General features: G+C 45.3%; 1 long non-coding RNA gene across 1 annotated transcript; it reads right to left on the reverse strand.

The window, feature by feature from the left end:
• Nucleotides 1-873: 873 nt before the first annotated feature.
• Nucleotides 874-19,151, reverse strand: LOC309389817. The gene is made up of 4 exons (XR_014175010.1): nucleotides 19,013-19,151; nucleotides 14,745-14,921; nucleotides 3,232-3,407; nucleotides 874-1,688 (listed from the first exon to the last, which is right to left on the reverse strand). It is a non-coding gene; the product is annotated as an uncharacterized lncRNA (long non-coding RNA).
• Nucleotides 19,152-21,015: the final 1,864 nt, after the last annotated feature.

The following is a 21,015-nucleotide window of genomic DNA, read 5'->3' on the forward strand; positions in this document are numbered from 1 at the left end:
AAGTCCACAAGTCTTAAAGTTCCCAAGTTTGGACACCCCTGAGTTAAGGACTTACAACCACACTATCCATTGGGTTCCATGAAAGTGTCGAACCTCTCAGCTGTACATTGGATCTCCATGACTTTTCCCAGGCTTTCACGTGAGGATAAAAAGGGGGATCCCATTTTAACAGTCAAAATCAAAACAGTCAAATTTACTAAATGGCTTAAAGCAACTCTGCTCCACCCCAAGCTTTTTGCTGAAGCTCAGACTATTTGAAAAAGAGTCAAGAGGCTCTGTGCTTGTGTGAACTCCAAAGCACTTTTGAATCATGCTTGAACTATGCATGGCTCTGCGACTTAAATTTTGATCAATATTCTAATGTCGGCATTTTTAAAATGTGTAGCAATTCTATCCCAGTGGATTGCACATAGTCCCCAGGGCATGTTTTTCAAAAGGTAAATGTAAAAACACCAGAGATTGGAGAATCAACCTTCACACTCAAGTTTTGTTTCAGCAAGTCAGAACATCGGTTCAATGATCAAAATAAAATAAATAAAATAAAAACTATCTGAGAAATCATTACAGACTTTGGGGGCGGGGGAGAGATATGCATGCTACAATCTTAGGTTTCCACAGAGGTTGCCACGTTGCCTAAAGAATTATTGACAGGCAGAGTAATTGATTACATGAGATGTAGCCATGAAGAATCAGACACAAAGATGTGTGCAGCCAAGAATTACTAATATGCCCATGAAATCCGAGCTTCAATTGCTGTAATTGTAATTCTCTGGCTGAGGCTGAATTGCACAGCAAGGTTTTCCACTACAGTTGCATTTCCTTATTTTATAATACTTTTCAGTTTTCAAGGCAACTCCCAGCAAAGTTGTGAAAATTGTGTTTAATGTTTTATAAGAAGACTTGCAATTGAAACAGCAATATTAAAAAAACACACCACAATTTAGGCCCGTAATCCACATAAATGATGTCAAAAAGCAGATTCAGCCAAGCATGATCAGTGAAAAGCAGAAGGGGATAATGTGAAATTGCTAGTGTCCCAACATTGATGCTGTATCATAGTTATGTGAGTTGAAATGCAAATTCTGACTTCTGCTAAAAGGCACAGAATGCATCATTCCCCTTAGCAGAATCCGCATCCCTATCACATATGACTGAAGGATTAATTGGACTATGAAGACCTTGTTGTTGTTAGTTGCGAAGTCATGTCCAACCCATCCTGACCCCATGGACAATGTTCCTCCAGGCCTTCCTGTCCGCTATCATCCTCTGGAGTCCATTTAAGCTCATGCCTACTGCTTCGATAATTCCATCCAGCCACCTCCTTCTCTGTTGTCCCCTTCTTCTTTTGCCCTCAATCTTTCCCAGCATTAGGCTCTTCTCCAGTGAGTCCTTCCTTCTCATTAGGTGGCCAAAGCATTTGAGTTTCATCTTCAGGATCTGGCCTTCTAAAGAGCAGTCAGGGTTGATCTCCTCTAGGACTGACTGGTTTGATTGCCTTGCAGTCCAAGGGACTTGCAGGAGTCTTCTCCAGCACCACAGTTCAAAGGCCTCAATTCTTTGGCACTCAGACTTTCTTATGGTCCAACTTTCACAGCCATACATTGCTATGCGGAAAAACAAGACCTTATTTTAATCATAGCACCTCATTACAAAGCTGGAAAAGAATGAAGTCTCCCCTCCATCCATTTCTAAAAGAGAAAGTAACAGAATAACAAAGTTAGAAAGGACCTTGGAGGTCTTCTAGTCCAACCCCTTGCTCAAACAGGAAACCGTATACTGACATTTCAGACTAATGGTTGCCCAATCTCTCTTTTTAAAATATCCAGTGTTGGAGCACCCACAAGTTCTGGAGGCAAATCAATCCACTGATTGCCATAACTATTAGAACTGTCAAGAAATTTCTCCTTAGTTTGAGGTTGCTTAGAGAACTAAGGCCACATTATTTCATTCTTGGGTGCCCCACGGTTTGATTCAATGCTTCTGGATGTCTGCACATATAATGTAAAGACCAGTGGGGGTTTCCGGATCCCGTTGCAACCGGTACGGTGCAATGGGGCCCGGCATCCACCACATGAACGCGTGTAGCACGCGTGCACACACGCACAGCATGCACATGCGTCCTTATCTCCTGCGATGCTCTGTGACGCCTCTGGGATACTCCAGCTGCTTGACGGAGCATTGCGCAGGCGCCGTATGCTCCGTACACGGAAGCACCGAAGAGCTCAAATACAGGTAAGGATGGCAGGCGGGTGGGTGGGCCCTCTGGAGCACCATACTGGAATGGCACCTGGTGCTCCCGGCAGGCACCGGTACGGCTGTACCGGGGCATGCCACCTGCAACCCACCACTGATAAAGACCCAGAAAATACTTCCTCCCAAATACAGGGCCATGGCTGTGAGATGATGCAAAATTGCTGGAGAGAAAACACAGTATCTCTTTGCATTAGTATGGAGAACGATGGGGCTGCAGAATGTAGGACATCTCCTTGAGAAAGAATGTCTAAAATGCCTTCTATGCACATGAAAGGGAAGCATGATCAGGCAGGAGTTCATTTATGCTAGGAAAGGCTTCATCCCATTATATTTTTATATATTTCTCTCTCATTATAGAGAGCCAGTTTGATCTACTGCCGTGATGGTGAACTATGGCACGTGTGTCCAAAGTGGCACGTAGAGCCATGTTGCCCGGCATGTGTGGCATTGCTTGTTCCTGGGTTTCTGGCATGCATGCATGCATGACGATCAACTGGCCTTTATGCGTTCCTGAAATAGGAAGAGCTGGTCTTCTGTTTTCCGGCGTGAGCATACACATCAGCCAGCTGATTGTTGTATGTGCCAGTAACCGGAAGACTAACTGGCCGGCATGCAAGTGTGCATCGGAAACTGGAAGTTCATTTCTCAGTGCGCACATGCCCCCCTGGGCAGCTCCTCTTCTGGGTTGCAGCCCAGACGAGCACACGCTCCCTTTCTGGCACTTGGTGCTGAAAAGGTTCTCCATCACTGGTCTAGTGGCTAAGGTTCCAGTCCACAAAGCAAAAGTCCATGAGTTCAAGTCCTGCCTTAGCCATGAAACCCAGCTGGGTGACCTTAGGTGTCACTCTCTCTCAGCTCACCTCACCTTACAGGGTTGTTGTTGTGGAGAAAATAGGAGGAGGAATGTGTGCTGGTATGTTCGTCGCTCCGAGCTATTTGTAAAAATAATAAAGACAAATATAATAAATAAATACCTACCATGCCACATCTTGGCAGTCATTTCTATAATATTGCACTTGTGTTGAATTTAAAGATCCCTGATTCATTCCTTGACATCTCTCTTTGCTATGGGCAAAAGAAATCTTTAGAAGATCTAGATGTCAACCCTGAAGCTGGTCTGATGGAGGCCATTTTAAGACTTCACTGCTGACACACTAAAGAAAAAGAATAGGGATGGGGGAACAGAGATAGTTGGCGTGTTGTAGTCAAAACGAAATACTTTCTCTTGGAAACCAAGGACATTCCTGCAGGTGCTCGGAAAGAGTGGACAGGCCTCACCTAGCAACTGGACACTATCCTGATTGGACCATGTGACTGATTGTTTTGAGAAAGTGACAAACTTCACTTTTAATTGGATGAAAACCGCAGGAATAATCAGAGCTGGTTTTCAGCTTGTGCCTTCCTCAGAATTTTGTTTGCTTTGAGTATGTCACCTAGAACCCTGACATCAGAGTTGCTGCTACTGAATGTTGAAATGTGATGGTAGGTGAACTAAAGGACAGTTCCTCCAAAAGCTGCTTCTAATGCCTTCTCTGTGGCTAGATTCATTACAGGATGCTACAGATGGTCCTCACATGTTGAAATATCTATGGAGATTCATCAGTCATCCAGGTCATGGCTGTCCCAAAAGCACCTTTGGGATATGCTGATATGGTTGAGGTTACAATGGATAGAATGGATGCCCTACAAATATAGCAGACAAGAAGCTTACCCAGAAGTACTAGTTCTAACTTTAATATAAGATTAAAATAAAGGTGAAGGTTTCCCCATGTTCAACTCTAGGGGATGGTGCTCCTTTCCATTTCTTAGTTGAGAGAGATAGTGTTGCCCGAGGACATTCCACAGTCATAACCAAGGCTCATGGAATGCTGTTACCTTCCCATCGAAGTGGTACCTATTTATCTACTTGCATTTGCATGATTTCAAACTAGGTTAAGTAACAGGAGTTCATCCCATTGTGCAGCGCTCAGGTCTTGACTAATGAGCCATTGCGCTCATTGCTTAAATAAGGTTACATTAGCAGAATATTGCAAATCTGAAATTGCATCTCTCCCCAGCCTTTACCTTCAGAATACTTCGGCATGCTAAACTACCTCTGATCTGACCATTCCTTAGCCTGTGAATTTTTGTACTGCCATCGAAGGACATTCTCTCTTACTACTATATCTGGCATGGCCTGTTCAATACTAGTGCTGTTCAGATATATTGAGACTATTTTTTTTAATAACATAAACAAGATCGATTCCTGCTGAAGGGAGTATGACTAAAAAGAATAGCCAACTTTTTCAAAAAGTTGAATACTAACAGATGGACATGACATTATGGAAACTATATTTTTGTATTTTTGAAAAGTTCCTCATTAATGTTCCTCATTGAGGTTACTCATGAAAGCCTCTTGAGTAAACTTAGTGATCATGGGATAAGAGGCCAGATTGTTTATGGATTGATGATTGTTTAAAAACAGAAATAAAGGAGTAGAGATAAATATACAATGTTCTTCATGGATGGAAGTGAAATCTTCCAAAGAACTTTTTGGATTAATGTCTTTTACAAAATCTTTTGAACTGGCTGCTCTTCCATTCTATAAATTGTTACTTTGAAGGGCTAGAAGTTGCTGTCCTTATAATCTGATGAGGAATAAACAAAGGGTGATTATTCTCCCCAATGTTTAATGTTCCCCTGGTGCAGAAGACATGGCCGGGAACAAGGATAGAACCAACTTTTTGATCGTTTATTTCACTGAATTATAGCTGTCTCAATCACAATTTGGAGAACATTCCACTTGATTACTGTATTTTTCGGAGTATAAGACGCACCCTTTTCCTCAAAAAGAGGCTGAAAATCTGGGTGTGTTTTATATATCGAATATAGCATTTTTTGCCTCTCAAAGCCCCGCCCCCTTCACCCAAATGGCCGTGCATACCCTTATGGAGGATTTCAGAGAGTTCCTGGGGGCTGGGGAGGGCAGAAATGAGCAAAAAACAGGCAGTTTTTTGCCCGCCCCCCCTTAACCCTCAGCAGCACTCTATAAGTCTCGATAAGGCTGTGAATGCATTTTTTGACAAAAAATGAGCCCATTTTTTGCTAGTTTTTGCCCCCCACCCCGGGACACTCTGCAAGCCCCCCCCCAGGCTATTCATGCCTTTTTTAAGGGCCCATTTTCATGAAAAACGGACCATTTTTGGGAGGTTTGCAGAGTGCAAAAACCTTTTTTTCCTTTTGGAAAGCTCTTTAACTGATTGATGAGAATTACATTGATCAAGTGCTGTGCCAGCAGAAACAAAGTCTTGGGTGCTGCAGATTGTCAGTGATTTCCTTCTCCAGCACATGGATAAATACATCTGGAAACATCTACCTACCTACCTACTCTCTCTCTCTCCCTACCTATCTACTGTATTTCTCTCTCTCTCTCTCTCTCTCTCTCTCTCTCTCTCTCTCTCTCTCTCTCTCTCTCTTCCTATTTCTCTCTCTCTCTATCCCTCTACCTACCTATCTACCTACACACACACTCTCCCTACCTACCTACCTACTGTTAAGTACTGAAGTCCCTGCCATTGACTTGCATTGCTGGTTCCTGATTGGCTAAGATGCAAGCAGCCTGCTGGCAGGAGAATCTAGCTACCTGATTGGCTAAGCGTCTGACAGCTCTAGTATAAAAGAGCTGTCAGCTGTCATTTGCTTGCTGTTTGCCAGTTCGAGGTTTGCCTTACGTTGAGCTGTTTGTCTCTGTTAATAAGGGTTGCATTAGCCTCAACCTGCCTTGCCTCAGTTCCTGTCTGCCTCGTTCTCTCTACGGAACTGGCGACGAGGATGGGATCAGGTCTGAGGTAAAGGACAAAAGCAATGTCACTGTTAGAGCTGCCTCAAGTCACAGGTGATGAGATGTCACTCCAAAACTGATTCCTTATGTTCCGTCCTTCTCAGGATGGCTACCCAACCGGCATTCACGGCATTCAGCCCAGCCACAGAAACATGGGACACTTACCTCGAGCAGTTTGCGTGCTTCCTGGAGGTGAACGACTTCACCGGTTTGTCTAGTGGCCGTAAAAGAGGCTATTTCCTCAGCGCCTGCAGCCACAAGATATTCGGCACAGCCAGAGCCTTAGCTGCCCCTCAGTCCGTTCACTCAATGCCTTGGGAGACACTTTTGGAGAAGTTAAAAAACCACTATTCTCCAACTCGCTCACATGTGGCAGGACGCTATGCATTTAGACAGAGGGTCCAGCAAGAAGGGGATCCATGACGGACTACATGGCCTCCCTCAGGACAGCGGCCCTACATTGTAATCCCGTAGTCGTAGTCGGTTGGGAGACCGGGGGTGCTGGTTATACCCGGTCACTTGTACCAACCCCCGCATACTAGGTGGTCAGGATCTACAGACCCAGGGCCTGAGACTGTTGTTATGCAATGCGAGGTCCGTTGTTAATAAGGCCCCCCTCATCAGCGATCTAATTCTGGAGGGGGAGCCGGACCTCGCAGGAATAACTGAGACCTGGTTGGGTCACGAGGGAGGTCTCCCCCTCGTGGAAATGTGCCCACCAGGTTATCGAGCATTTCACCAGCCTCGGGCCCAGGGAAGGGGCGGTGGGGTAGCAGTGATTATCCGGGAAGACTTAGAGCCGAGAGAGTTCACTGTGCCGCAGACATCCGGGTGTGAGTCCCTTGTCGTGAGATGGGGCCCAGGGAGGCAGTTGGGCCTGCTGATAGTATACCTGGCTCCTCGCTATACATCAGCGGCCCTGCCTGAACTCCTGGAGCTGATCGCATCGGTGGCGGTTGAGACCCCCAAACTTTTAGTGATGGGGGATTTCAACCTGCCGTCGATGGGAGAAGCGTCTGAGGGGGTTTGGGAGTTCATGGCTTCCATGACAGCCATGGACCTGACCCAATTAATTCAGGGCCCTACCCACGAAGGGGGCCACACGTTGGACCTTGTTTTTGTCTCTGGCCAGTGGACGAGTGATCTGGGAATAGGGGATTTAACTATCACTCCCCTGTCATGGTCAGATCACTCACTTCTCCGACTTGACTTCCCTGGTGCTACCCCCCGCTGCGGGGAGGCGGAACCGGAAGGCATTAGATGGTTCCGCCCCAAGCACCTGATGGAACCAGATAAGTTCCAGACGGAGCTTGGGCCACCTCCTGTGGACCTGACCCGCCCTCGGGTGGAGGACCTGGTAGCCGCATGGAATAGTGCGGCTGCCAGGGCCCTAGACCGAGTGGCGCCTTTGCTGCCTCTCCTGTGGCAACGAACCACCCTGGCTCCCTGGTTTACCGAGGAGCTAAGGGTGATGAAATGCCACAAGAGACGCCTAGAGAGTCGTTGGAGATCCTCCCACTCTGAATTTGACCGAGCACAGGCACGAACCTACTTAAGGACGTACCTTGTGGCATTAAGAGCGGCCAAATGTCAACATTGTGCCACTCTTATTGCGTCCGCAGATAACCGCCCTGCTGCCCTGTTCCGGGTGACCCGCTCCCTCCTGTTTCAGAGGCCGCGGGAAGCCCCTCTACAGGGCAGAGCAGAGGAATTTGGGAAATATGTGCAGGACAAAGTCGCTCAAATCCGGATGGGATGGGTCCCTTTCAGTGGTCCAGTGGAGATGCCCGAGGCGAGTCTTGAGAGACCATTCTGGGAGGAGTTTGATGCGGTTGTCATCGAGGATTTGGACAGGTTACGTGGACGTCTGCGACCTACCACATGTTTATTGGACCCGTGTCCCTCCTGGCTTGTACTGGCATCCTGGGAGGTTACACACGACTGGCTCCTGGGCCTAGTGAATGCTTCGTTGGGCGAGGGGTCTTTGCCGGCCACCTTGAAAGAGGCGGTTGTGAGACCCCTACTCAAGAAGCCTTCCCTGGACCCAACGGAGCTAGCTAATTATCGTCCGGTCTCCAACCTTCCCTTTTTAGCGAAGGTTGTAGAGAGTGTGGTGGCCCAACAGTTTCCACGTCACCTGGAGGAAGATGATTATTTAGACCCGCGCCAGTCCGGCTTCCAGCCCGGGTACAGCACGGAGACGGCCTTGGTCACGTTGGTTGATGATCTCTGGGGGGCCAGAGATAGGGGTTGTTCCTCTATCCTGGTCCTATTAGATCTCTCGGCGGCTTTCGATACCATCGACCATGGTATCCTGTTGCGCCGACTGGGGGGGGGGGGTTGGGAGTCAGGGGCACCGTTTTATGGTGGTTTGGCTCCTACCTCTCCGGCCGGACGCAACATGTGTTGGCAAGGGAGCAGAGATCGACTTTGAGACCCCTCACTTGTGGGGTGCCGCAGGGGTCAGTTCTCTCGCCACTCCTGTTCAACACATACATGAAACCACTGGGCGAGATCATCCGTGGTTTGGGGTGGGATATCATCTGTATGCTGATGATATGCAGCTATACATCTCCACCCCAAACCACCCCAACGAGGCCGTCGAAATGATGTCCCGGTGCTTGGAAGCCGTACGGATCTGGATGGATGACAACCGACTCAAACTCAACCCCTCCAAGACGGAGTGGCTGTGGCTTCCGGCCCCCCGGTTCAACCAGTTGCTTCCATCTCTGGCCATCGGGGGCGAGCAACTGGCCCCCATGGAACGGGCACGCAATTTGGGTGTCCTCCTAGATATCCGGCTGTCCATGGATGACCATGTAACAGCCGTGGCAAGGGGGGCGTTCCACCAGGTTCGCCTGGTGTGCCAATTGCGCCCCTTATTGGACCGTGATGCCTTGCGCACAGTCACCCATGCGCTGGTGACGTCTCGCCTGGACTACTGCAATGCTCTCTACATGGGGCTTCCCTTGAGATGCACTCGGAGACTACAGTTGTTCCAGAATGCGGCCGCGCGGGTGATTATGGGGAGGACTAGGTACTCCCATGTAACACCTCTCCTGCGCGAGCTGCACTGGCTTCCTGTGGTCTATCGGGTGCATTTCAAGGTTCTGATTATGATCTTTAAAGCGCTCCATGGCACAGGACCTAGTTACTTGCGGGATCGCATCCTGCCCCATACATCCCTACGACCAATCCGCTCACACAGAGAGGGACTTCTCCGGGTGCCGTCCGCTAAACAGTGTCGGGGGGCGACACCCAGGAGCAGGGCCTTCTCTGTGATGGGTCCAGCCCTGTGGAATGACCTCCCCCTTGATATCAGGATTACTTCCGATCTCCGCTCCTTCCGTGTAAAGCTCAAGACCCACCTCTTTCAACTGTCTGGCCTGGCTCAACCGTAGTTTATCCTTTTCCTCCTGACAGTCCTTTTTTAAATTGTATTATTATTTCGGGGTATTTTAATGACTAATTTAATTTTTATTATTATTAATGTAATGTATTTTTAATTATTACCTCCTCCATGCATGTATGTATATGTATGTATATGTGTGTATTTTTATGTTTATATGTATGTATGAATATTTTATTGTACGCCGCCCCGAGTCCCTTGCGGAGAGGGTGCGGCTAACAAATTAAATTTCTAATTTCCCTGTGCTGGATGATGCCCTGTTGGAACAGCTGGTCTGTGGTATTAGAGACCTCAGACTTCAGCGGCGTTTGCTGGAGCGAAAAGAGCTGACTCTTCAGGCAGCTGTGGATGAAGCCACAGCGTACAAAATGTCTGATAAGTCTACCCCAGAAATTCAAAAATTTCTGCCAACGGCCACCCATGCCAGCAGGGGCCACGCTGTCCACCATGACGAAGTCGATGCAGAAGATTTCTCAGATGTCGAGGAAGAAATCAGGCACCTTAACCTGGCAACCTGGAAAAAACGAACTCAGAAAGACTTTTGCCTCAGCCGGGTTGCCTCAGTTGTGGCGGGAACCATGCAAGGTCAGTTTGCAGGTTCAAAGCCGCCACCTGCCAGCAGTGTGAGAGTAAGGGACATTTGGCCAAAGTGTGCAGGTCGGTCTGCACTGACCAGCCTCTTGAACGCACCTTGCCTAGGCAGTCCACAAGATGGGCTCCTAGGCACCGCGAAGACTGTTTCACCATTGCAGGTGACCAGCAGCATTCTGAATGGGCCGTCAGCCACGCATCTCTATCAAAGCCAGTTCACAATATCTATTTGACTGTCCAAATTGAGGGAGAGCCCTGTAAAATGGAAGTGGACACTGGCTCTTCCAAATCCCTCATCTCATGGGCTACTTCCAGGGGCTCTTCCCCTCATCATTGTTGATGGCCAGCTGCCCAGCCTCCTAGGGCTGGACTGGTTCTCCTCATTGGGACTCAACATTTCTGGCATCCACTCCGTGGTTCCAGACTGTTTCGCCATGCTGGCCAGTGAGTTCGTGGATGTATTTGACGACCAGTTCGGTAAATATACGGGGACACCCATTTCGTTTAATTTGGACCCCAAGGTGGCACCAATACGCCTTAAACCTAGGAGAGTGCCATTTGCCCTACGGCCCAAAGTAGACCTTGAATTGGATAAGTTAATAGCACAAGGGGTCCTAGAGGCAGTGGACCACTCTCCTTGGGAGACTCCCATAGTGATACCCATCAAACAGGATGGGAGCATTAGAATCTGCTGAGATTTTAAATGCACCATCAATAAAGAGTTGCAAGCCAACCCTTACCCTGTACCCGTGGTGCAGCACCTGCTCCACTCCCTGGGGCGGGGAAATGTGTTTGCCAAGTTAGACTTGGCACAAGCCTACCAACAGCTCCTGGTGGACGAGGCCACTGCCATGGCCCAGACCATTGTGACTCATCGGGAGGCTTTTAAGTACAAGAGGTTGCTGTTTGGGGTTAGCGTAGCCCCAGGCATTTTTCAGAGCCTAATGGAGCGACTGCTCCAGGGGCTGCCAGGGGTAGTACCCTATTTCGATGATGTGCTTGTATCCACCAGGGATCAAGCCAAACTCATCGACAAGTTGAGGGCAGTCCTAACCCGTTTCGCCAGGCTGGGCTAAAACTTAAGCGAGGAAAATGCAGGATAGGTGTCCCCAGCATGGAATTTTTAGGGTACCTTGTGGACGCCAAAGGCATCCACCCTACCCCATCCAAGGTCGAGGCCATCAAAAAGGCCCCCACACCATCATCTAAGGTAGAGCTTCAGGCCTTTCTCAGGCTACTTAATTTTTATGCCATATTTTTGTCCCATAAGGCTTCGTTGGCAGAGCCTCTGCACAGACTCCTGGACTCTAAGACGCCCTGGCATTGGGGTCCCAAGGAAGCCCATGCTTTCCAGGCGGTTAAGGACGTTCTCACATCCCAATCACTGCTGGTCCAATACAGTGACCACCATCCTTTGGACTTGGCGTGCGATGCTTCACCCTATGGCATTGGGGCTGTTCTGAGCCACATCCTTCCTAATGGCTCAGAAGCCCCAGTTGCCTACTATTTCCACACTCTCTCTGCTGCAGAGAGAAACTACAGTCAGCTAGACAAAGAGGCCCTAGCTGCTGTAGCAGGGGTCAAGCGTTTTCACGACTGCGTCTATGTCGTTTCTTCCAATTGGTCACTGATCACAAACCCCTCTTGGGTCTCTTGGCAGGGGACCACCAGACCCCACAGATTTTGTCACCTAGAATGTCCAGATGGACAGTTTTCCTGGCAGCATACAATTATCAACTTCTCTATAGGCCAGGAAAGAATTTGGGGCATGCAGATGCCCTCAGTCACTGTCCCTTGCCAGCGCCTGTTGTGGACCCTGCCCCCACTGCCTCGGTCCTCCTGGTTGAGGAATTAGCCATGCCAATATCCGCCCAGGATATTGCCAGGCTATCTGCTACAGACCCTGTCCTCTCCAAAGTGCTGAACTGGGTGCGCAGGGGGTGGCCGCAAGGGCCAGTAGGTCAGGCGCTCCAGTCCTTTTATGTACAGCAGCATGAGCTATCCATTCTCAATGGCTGCCTGCTGTGGGGAAACCGGGTAGTACCTTTCCCCAAGCTGAGGGCGCCAATTTTGAGTTGCCTGCACATTGCTCACCCAGGTATTGTATGCATGAAGGCGCTGGGTCGGAGCTACGTGTGATGGCCCAAAATTGACCAGGAGATAGAGCACTGGGTAGCCACCTGTCAACAGTGCCAGCAGTCGAGGCCGGCTCCCCCGTCAGTGCCCATCAGGAAGTGGGACATGCCCTGTGCTCTGTGGGCATGCGTCCATTTGGACTTCACGGGCCTGTTTCTAGGGCAGAACTTTTTAATTGTGGTAGACGCCTACTCGAAGTGGGTGGAGCTGGCACTCATGCCATCCACCACTTCGGAGGCTGTCATCAAGGTGTTGGGAAGGCTCTTTGCAACACATGGACTGTCAGACATGGTGGTAACAGACAACGGGCCCAAATTCACGTCGGCAATGTTCCAAATGTTTTTAGGACAGCAGGGCATAAGACACGCACCCATGGCTCCATTTCACCCAGCCGGAAACAGTTTGGTGGAACAAACTATCTGGTCGGCTAAGGAGGCATTGGGCCACCTGGGGCCAGGAAATTGGCACGACAAATTGTCCCAATACCTCCTGGCGCAACATACGACACCGTGCCCAGTTACCAACCAAAGCCCAGCAGAATGGCTTATGGGACACCGGCTCCGGACAACCCTGGACCAGCTGCACCCCAGCGATGCAACAGAGGAAAGCCCCAATACAGGCAACACAACTTGAGTCTTTAGCTTGGGAGACCTGGTCTACACCCAAAACTATGGGGCTAAACCAAGGTGGCTCCCCGGACAAATAATACAGCTAATTTGACCCTACTCTTATAGGGTCCAGCTTGACGATGGGCGAGAGTGGCGCCGGCACATAAATCAGACTGACAGACTGACAGAAGACTGACCAGGGCTACAGATCACCAACCAGGGCAGGCCCCATCCTACCCTGGTGAACTAACACCACCAGAAGCCGTTCCCGCAACTTGCCCCGACACATTCTCATTGCCTGCCCTACTGGTAGTCCTGTTGGTCCAGCAGAGATCACTCTTCCCTCCGTCTCGGCCACTCAGTCTCCGGCAGTTCGCCAGGCCCAGCCAGCAGAGACTCTTCCTTCGACCGCCGCCCCTGAATTGAGACGATCAGGGCAGAGCTGACGCCGGCCGGCGTACTTGGTGGACTATGTATGTGCCAACTGGGAAGAGACGGGTGTTAAGTACTGAAGTCCCTGCCATTCTCTTGCATTGCTGGTTCCTGATTGGCTAAGATGTGTGCAGCCTGCTGGCGGGAGAATCTAGCTACCTGATTGGCTAAGTGTCTGACAGCTCTAGTATAAAAGAGCTGTCAGCTGTCATTTGCTTCACTGTTTGCCAGTTCGTGGTTTGCCTTACGTTGAGTTGTTTGTCTCTCTTAATAAAGGTTTTGTTCGCTTCAACCTGCCTTGCCTCAGTTCCTGACTGCCTTGTTCTCCCTATGGAACACTTACTGTATTTCTCTATCTCTCTATCTCTCTCTATTTCTCTCTATATCCCTTTATCTTTCTACCTACCTAACTATTCTCTCTCTCTCTCTCCCTATCTACCTACTGTATTTCTCTCTCTTTCTCTCCCTCTCTCTCCCTCTAGTTGCCTACCTACTTTTTAAAAATTTGCCTCTTCAAAACCTTGGTGCGTCTTATACTCCAGTGCACCTTATACTTTGAAAAATACGGTAGCTGTTAATAGAACCAGGGACAGCTGGAAATGAATTGGGTCAGTTACAACTTTGCTGGCGAATGTACTAAACAATCTAAGAGGGAGTCTTAGAGTTTGCTTGTGTAATAGGCCTGTGAAATCTTTCAAAATCCCCAAATGTTTTCAGTAACTGGGCATCTGTTATATTTCTCTTTCTCCCAGCAATTATAGTATGAATCATGGAGGCATTGGAAGTAGTTATCTCTCAGCGAGCGAGTAAAAATGACAGTGATTAACTCTAATGAGGAAATGTAACATAAGGATTGCTGTTCCTGGGCAGTTATTGATCCAAGAGTGACTTGCATTGACTTGTAACACGACCTGCTTCAAGTGGTTAAGTGGGAATTGGGCACATATGGCAGGTAGGATGTGAGAATTATGTCATAAATGTAGGAGATGATCTTTTAAGTATGACTGTTTTGGTTGGCAAGAGGCTGCTCAACTAAAATAGCAGCACTATAGCATAGTAAATATGTCTGCTCTTGAAACGCCGGTGATATTACATGTCAACAGAACCCTTTATCGAATTAAGAGGCACACTTCATTCGTCAACAGTTGGTTTCTTGTTGATATCATGTTGTGTTTTCAAAAGGGATGAAGGTTGACAATACATTTCTCCTGCCACCAGATTGACACAACAGCAGCAATCACAATCTTTTTTTTTAAAAAAAAATAGTTCTAATTATGAATTATTCTATCCTCGCTTTGGCATGACTCTCAGTGCAGACCAGAATTGCACTGAAACAGCCTTTGGCAGGGTTGAAGAAAAGCAAGGTTATACTTTAAACATTATTATTGCCGGGCTGTAATATTTGCATATATCAATAAGAAGCCTAAGAGATCAAATGGGGAGACATTTCAAGCAAATAATTAGCAAATTAATACCACACACCTTTCAATCATACCTTGTTCAACTGTAGTCATCAGCTGAGTTCAGTGAATTTCTTGTAATCAGTTAATTACACAAATTAAAATTACCCATTTCTTTCTTGCCTGTTGGCCACACAGGGATGATGTGTCAGTAATCATACTCCAAAAAGTGGACTGAGCCATGGTGGATTCAAATTTTACATGCACTTGATCTAATGAGTACAAAGAAAAGTAGCAAGGATGATTAGGAGACTGGAAGCTAAAATATATAAAAACAGTTGCTGGAATTGGATATGTCTAGTCTAATGAAAAGAAGGACTAGGGGTGATATGATAGCAATGTTCCAATATCTAAGGGGTTACCACAAAGAAGATGGAGTCAAACTACTCTCCAAAGCACCTGAGGGTAGGACAAGAAGCAATGGGTGGAAACTAACCAAGGAGAGAAGTAACTTAGAACTGAGGAGAAATTTCCTGACAGTTAGAACAATCAATCAGTGGAACAGCTTTCCTCCAGAAGTTGTGAATGCTCCAACACTGGAAGTTTTTAAGAAGATGTTGGATAACCATTTGTCTGAAGTGGTGTAGGGTTTCCTGCCTGAGGAGGGGATTGGACTAGGACAAGCAATGAATGGAAACTAATCAAGGAGAGAAGCAACCGAGAACTAAGGAGAAAATTTCTGACAGAACAATTAATCAGTGGAGCGACTTGCCTTCAGATGTTGTGGGTGCTCCAACACCCGATGCTAACCAGTGAGCAACAATGTTTAGGGACAATATTTTGCATTCAATTAATGCCACAGAAAGAAGAAAAGTTCGTAAATAAGCAGAATGTAGAATGAATGTTCCTTCCTTCCTTTAGTATAGAATCCCTTTCTTATTCCCTTTAAAACTAAAGTTAGGTTGAAATTGAGAATATTGAATTCAGTGGCTTTACTTCCAAGTAGAGAATATACTTATTTCTGTTGGATGGAGACTTTGCTCTAAGTTAAATAAGTTTCGGAACTGCCAATTTGTAGCCAGGCCCACATGTAACCCAAGCTAATTAAAGAAATGGTATTTGTTTTACTCTGTTCTTGTACTTTAATGGCCAAAAGCCATACATTCCTGTGCTTTTTACTCACCAGAAAGCAAACAAATAATTTAATATATTGCAGTAAATCACATTCTTCCTTGACTAAGGAATGAATCACAGCATGAAAGCAAGTAAAAGAATCCCAATTTCACTTTTTTCCCCAGAATGAACCCAGTGACTTTGTAGTATTTCAATTAAATACTTCAACTATAAAAATTTCAAAATTCAGTTTCTTTCTCATTATTCTCTATTGCACTCTGAGTATATTGACATTCCCTTGGAGGAAGGGAAAATGGTTAAAAATGGGGGCATTTTTTTCCTTCCCGCAGCCCTGCTGAAGCCCGCAAACTGCTCCTGGGGGCTGGGGAAGACAAAAATGTTTGTTTCTTACTTACCTCTTCGAAACCTTGGTGCGTCTTATACACCAGTGGATATTATAGTCCACCAAATACACACACACACACACACACTCACTATCTATATCTATATCATCTATATCTATATCTATATATCTATATGTGTATAGTTCTGTACATGTTTATTAAATAAAATGTATATATATAATCTCAATCTTACATGGGAAAAGACCCGAATACAACAAGACCAGCATACCTACACCCGTGAAAATCTACAAACACACACACACACACACACACACACACACACACACGTGTGTGTGTTTGTGTGTGTGTGTGTTCGTAGATTTTCACAGGTGCAGGTATGCTGGTCTTGTAGTATTCGGGTCTTTTCCTGTGTAAGATTGAGAAAAACACCAGCCTGAGGATGGCAAGTGAGACCTCGCTGAAATGTTGCCAAGACAATCTCAATCTTACATGGGAAAAGACCCGAATACTACAACAAAACCAGCATATGTATGTATATGTATATGTATATGTATACGTATATGTATACGTATACATATACATATACATGTATGTATGTATGTGTATGTATGTATGTATGTGTATGTATATGTATGTAAATTTTATTTAATAAACATGTACAGAGTGTTAGATCTCCAGTGTAATGGTGAAGATTGGTGAGCGTGCAATGGTAATCTAGACAGTGCTGACTCTTAGTAACCACATTAATATATCTCTTCCAAAATGATCTGTTTCCCAGCCTATCTTTCAGATTTTCCATGGTGAACTGATTAACACTGTAACTGTGTCCATCCAACTACTTTGCTGGACATCCTTCTCTTTCAATGGTAATATTCCTTGAAAGAAATGGAATATGGAATGGAATGGAATGGAATGGAATGGAATGGAATAGAATAGAATAGAATAGAATAGAATAGAATAGAATAGAATAGAATTCTTTATTGACCAAGTGGGATTGGACACACAAGAAATTTGTCTTCAGTGTGTAAGCTCTCAATGTACATACAAAGTACATTCATCAAGAATCATAAGATACAACACTTAGTGATAGTCATAGGCTACTAAATAAGCAATCAAATCATACTTGGCAACCAGATAAAACAATATAAATTGTAAAGATACAAGCAACAATGTTATAATCATAAGTAGAAGGAGATAGGTAATAGGAAGGATAAGAAGAATAATAGTAATATAATCTTGGTAAATAGTTTGACAGTGTTGTGGGAATTAATTGTTTAGCAGAATGATGGCATGCAGGAAAAACTGTCCTTGTGTCTAGTTGTTCTGGTGTGCAATGCTCTATAATGTTGTTTTGAGGGTAGAAGTTGAAACAATTTATGTCCAGGATGTGAGGGGTCTGTAGATATTTTCACAACCCTCTTTTTGACACCTGCAGCATACAGGTTCTCAATGGGAGAAAAGTCGGTAGCAATTGTTTTTTGTGCAGTTCTAATTATCTGTTGACCTAAATATAGTTAATCATATACACTTGGAAAATTAGATTCCATTGCTGGGGTCCTAAAGATCCTGTGAATGAGAATAAAAATGGATCTTGTTGTTTTTCATCCTTAAAACTATCCAGGGAATTATATGATGTTTGCCAGTTGTGCAACATTTCTTACTGGGCTGGAAAATCTAACATGCTCCTTGATTTAGCCTTTAATGATTAAAAATGCTCTTTGTGCTATGCCAACTTCTTGTACATTCATTATGGGTGAGGTTGCTTTTGTCTGCCAACAATTGTTTAATAACAGGCTTAAGGTGGCCAATTAGCAGAGGGAAATAAAGCAGCATGCTTTTGTAATGAACTGCAAGATAGCTCATGCCAAGCTCTTGGCTTTTTGGAGTGCCCTTTTGAAGGTTCACCCTGTTCTTTCAAATTCAGAGAATGGATTCATATAACAAGTACTATTTAATGTTTCTGTATGGGCATCCAAAGAGAAGGGGGACTATAGAGGAAAAAGAGGATGGACTGCAAAAACTGAGGAACTGTGGAAGTTGAACAAACGTTTATCATTTTGTCTTAGTTGCAATCATGGAACACAACAGAGGAAAACCAACCGTGCAAGTCATTCATTAAGAATAAGAACAACTATTTTGTTCTGAATAAGATTATTGGTCAGGCCTTCTCTGGGTGATCTTGAGGCTACACACACACACACACACACACATTGCCCTCAGCCTTTGAGTCCACAGGTACCATTCTCAAGAAAGGAAGGATAAATAGGTAGCAAACATTCTCTACCTCACTCACTCATCACATGATGTGAGCACATAGCAAACAAAAAGAAGCAGTAAGCAGAAAGAGGTTTTTAAAGCCAACAGGGATCCCCTATAAAATGCACTAGAATAGAATAGCATATCATAGAATAGAATAGAATAGAATAGAATACAATACAATACAATACAATACAATAACAGAGTTGGAAGGAACCTTGGGGGTCTTCTAGTCCAACCCCCTGCTCAGACAGGAAACCCTACACCACTTCAGACAAATGGCTATCCAACATCTTCTTAAAGACTTCCAGTGTTGGGGCATCCACAACTTCTGGAGGCAAGTTGTTCCACTGATTAATTGTTCTAACTGTCAGGAAATTTCTTCTCAGTTCTAAGTTGCTTCTCTCCTTGATTAGTTTCCACCCATTGCTTCTTGTCCTGCCCTCAGGTGCTTTGGATAATAGCTTGACTCCCCTCTTCTTTGTGGCAGCCCCTGAGATATTGGAAGACTGCTATCATGTCTCCCTAGTCCTTCATTTGGACTCTTGGTATAAGCCCAGAGATTCCAGTTCTGAATATTGGCCTTAACAGTGAACCTATCCATCTATTTACAAATAGTCCTTGCTTACCAGCCACTTATTCAGCTTTCTGTTCAAAGTTTTCATCATTGCAAAAGGAGATTTATGCCCAGTCCTTGAAGTTGCGTCCATCTCAGTATCCTCATGGTCACATCGTTATGATTTTGGTGCTTGGCAACTGGTGCTCATTTACAATGAGTCAAACATCCCACAGCCACCTGCAACCTTCACCGCTGGCTTCTAACAAGTAAAGTTAAAGGGAAAACCAGCAAGCCGCAGTCATGTGACATCGTGCTTAAGAACCTGGGATGATTCACTTAATCACAGCAGCTGCAATGGATGATGCAACTCAGTATAGTCATGTGATGTTTCACTTAACAAATGCACTTAAGCACTCAGCGATAAACTTGCCAGTCACAATGCAGTTGGTAAGTTTTACCTGCATTGCCTATTTTGATTGGTGGTGGTACTTCAGTATCTTAAGCAAGAGACTCTCCTGGACCTCTCATGTCATTGAAACAGAAATATTTTGCATTTCCTAAAAGCTGGTGCATTTAGGTCCTTCATTACCCATGGCTATAAATGTTGTATACTATTGAATAAAAGAAACAAAAAAGGAAACATAGTTACAAATATCCAATCCAGGTTTTTAAAGAAGACAGCTCAGATAATAATTTGTGACAGATCACCTGCTTCAGAGGGTCCCTCTCTGCCTCCTTGCTCTTACAGATGTCTATTTGATTAGGTTCTGTCTTTTGCTTCCATTGTCAAATCTGCCCAAAAGTAGAGGAAAAGAATTTTAAAAAATGACTGCTGAACTCAGATTTATGTCATTGCTAATGAATTTCAAGGAACATGCAATTATTTACAACATCCAGGAACAGGAAAAATGGGTTTGAAGACTAAAAGCCTTGGGGTTTTTATTTATTTGATTAAACGTATAGGCTGCCTGACTCTTCCACGACTCTATGCAGGTTGCCAGTGGGCCACTTGATTGCAGGTCAGCCTTTCAATGTCCAAGAGTTGGAGGCAAAATAGCTATAGATGTAACACGCAACTTCATAGTGCTAATCTTTCCTGACTCTAGGGAGTGGTGCTCATCTCCATTTCTAAGCCGAAGAGCCAGAGCTGTCCGAAGTCGTTTCCATTGTCATGTGGCCGGTATGACTAAATGCCGAAGGTGCACGGAACACTGTTACCTTCCCACCAAAGGTGGTTCCTATTTTTTCTACTTGCATTTTTACATGCTTTCAAACTGCTAGGTTGGCAGAAGCTGGGACAAGTAACGGGAGCTCACTCCATAACGCGGTGCTAGGGATTCAAACCGCCAAACTGCCAACCTTTCTGATCGACAAGCTCAGCGTCTTAGCTATTGAGTCACCAACTTTTTAGACCCTAGCAAATGCTTTTTCCAAAAGGATTCATTCAGGCTTTGTTCGGCATGAGAAATCATACAATAAAGGAAGGTCAGGACAAAGCATTAATATTTCATATCTTTTTCATTGAAAATGAAATACAGTTCATATCTAATGAGAAGAACCAATTGTTTATTCGAGTGCCTATTTAATTGCTTGAGGCAATGATATGCGAGAATCTTGAATTTTTGTGCTTTTGTTGTATGCAGATCCTGAAGCAGGGGGAAAAAATTAATGTCCTTGGCAAGGGTGAGGGAAGTAGATGAAGTCAAGACAATAGATAAAGTGAATAATGGGATTATGGATTTCATTGGAATAACACTGGAAAAGCAGGATGTTTCTGGGGACTTATTGAGATGGTAGACATTTATTCATGTGGTCCTCCAAGAGTCAACCCAACTTAATGACAGCTCACCGCCCCCAGTCCCTCCGGGGAGAGGGGGGCGGTATATAAATTTAATAAAACTCAAACTCAAACTAATTATATCAAGACAGATATTATCTATATCTATATCTTCTATCTATCATCTATCTATCTATCTATCTATCTATCTATCTATCTATCTATCTATCTATCTATCTATCTATCTATCTATCATCTATCTATCTATCATCTATCTATCTTTTTGATTACAACTT

The sequence above is a fragment of the Natrix helvetica genome (assembly GCF_964273705.1).
Source record: "Natrix helvetica genome assembly, chromosome: 3".
NCBI classification, from domain to species: Eukaryota; Metazoa; Chordata; class Lepidosauria; order Squamata; family Natricidae; genus Natrix; species Natrix helvetica.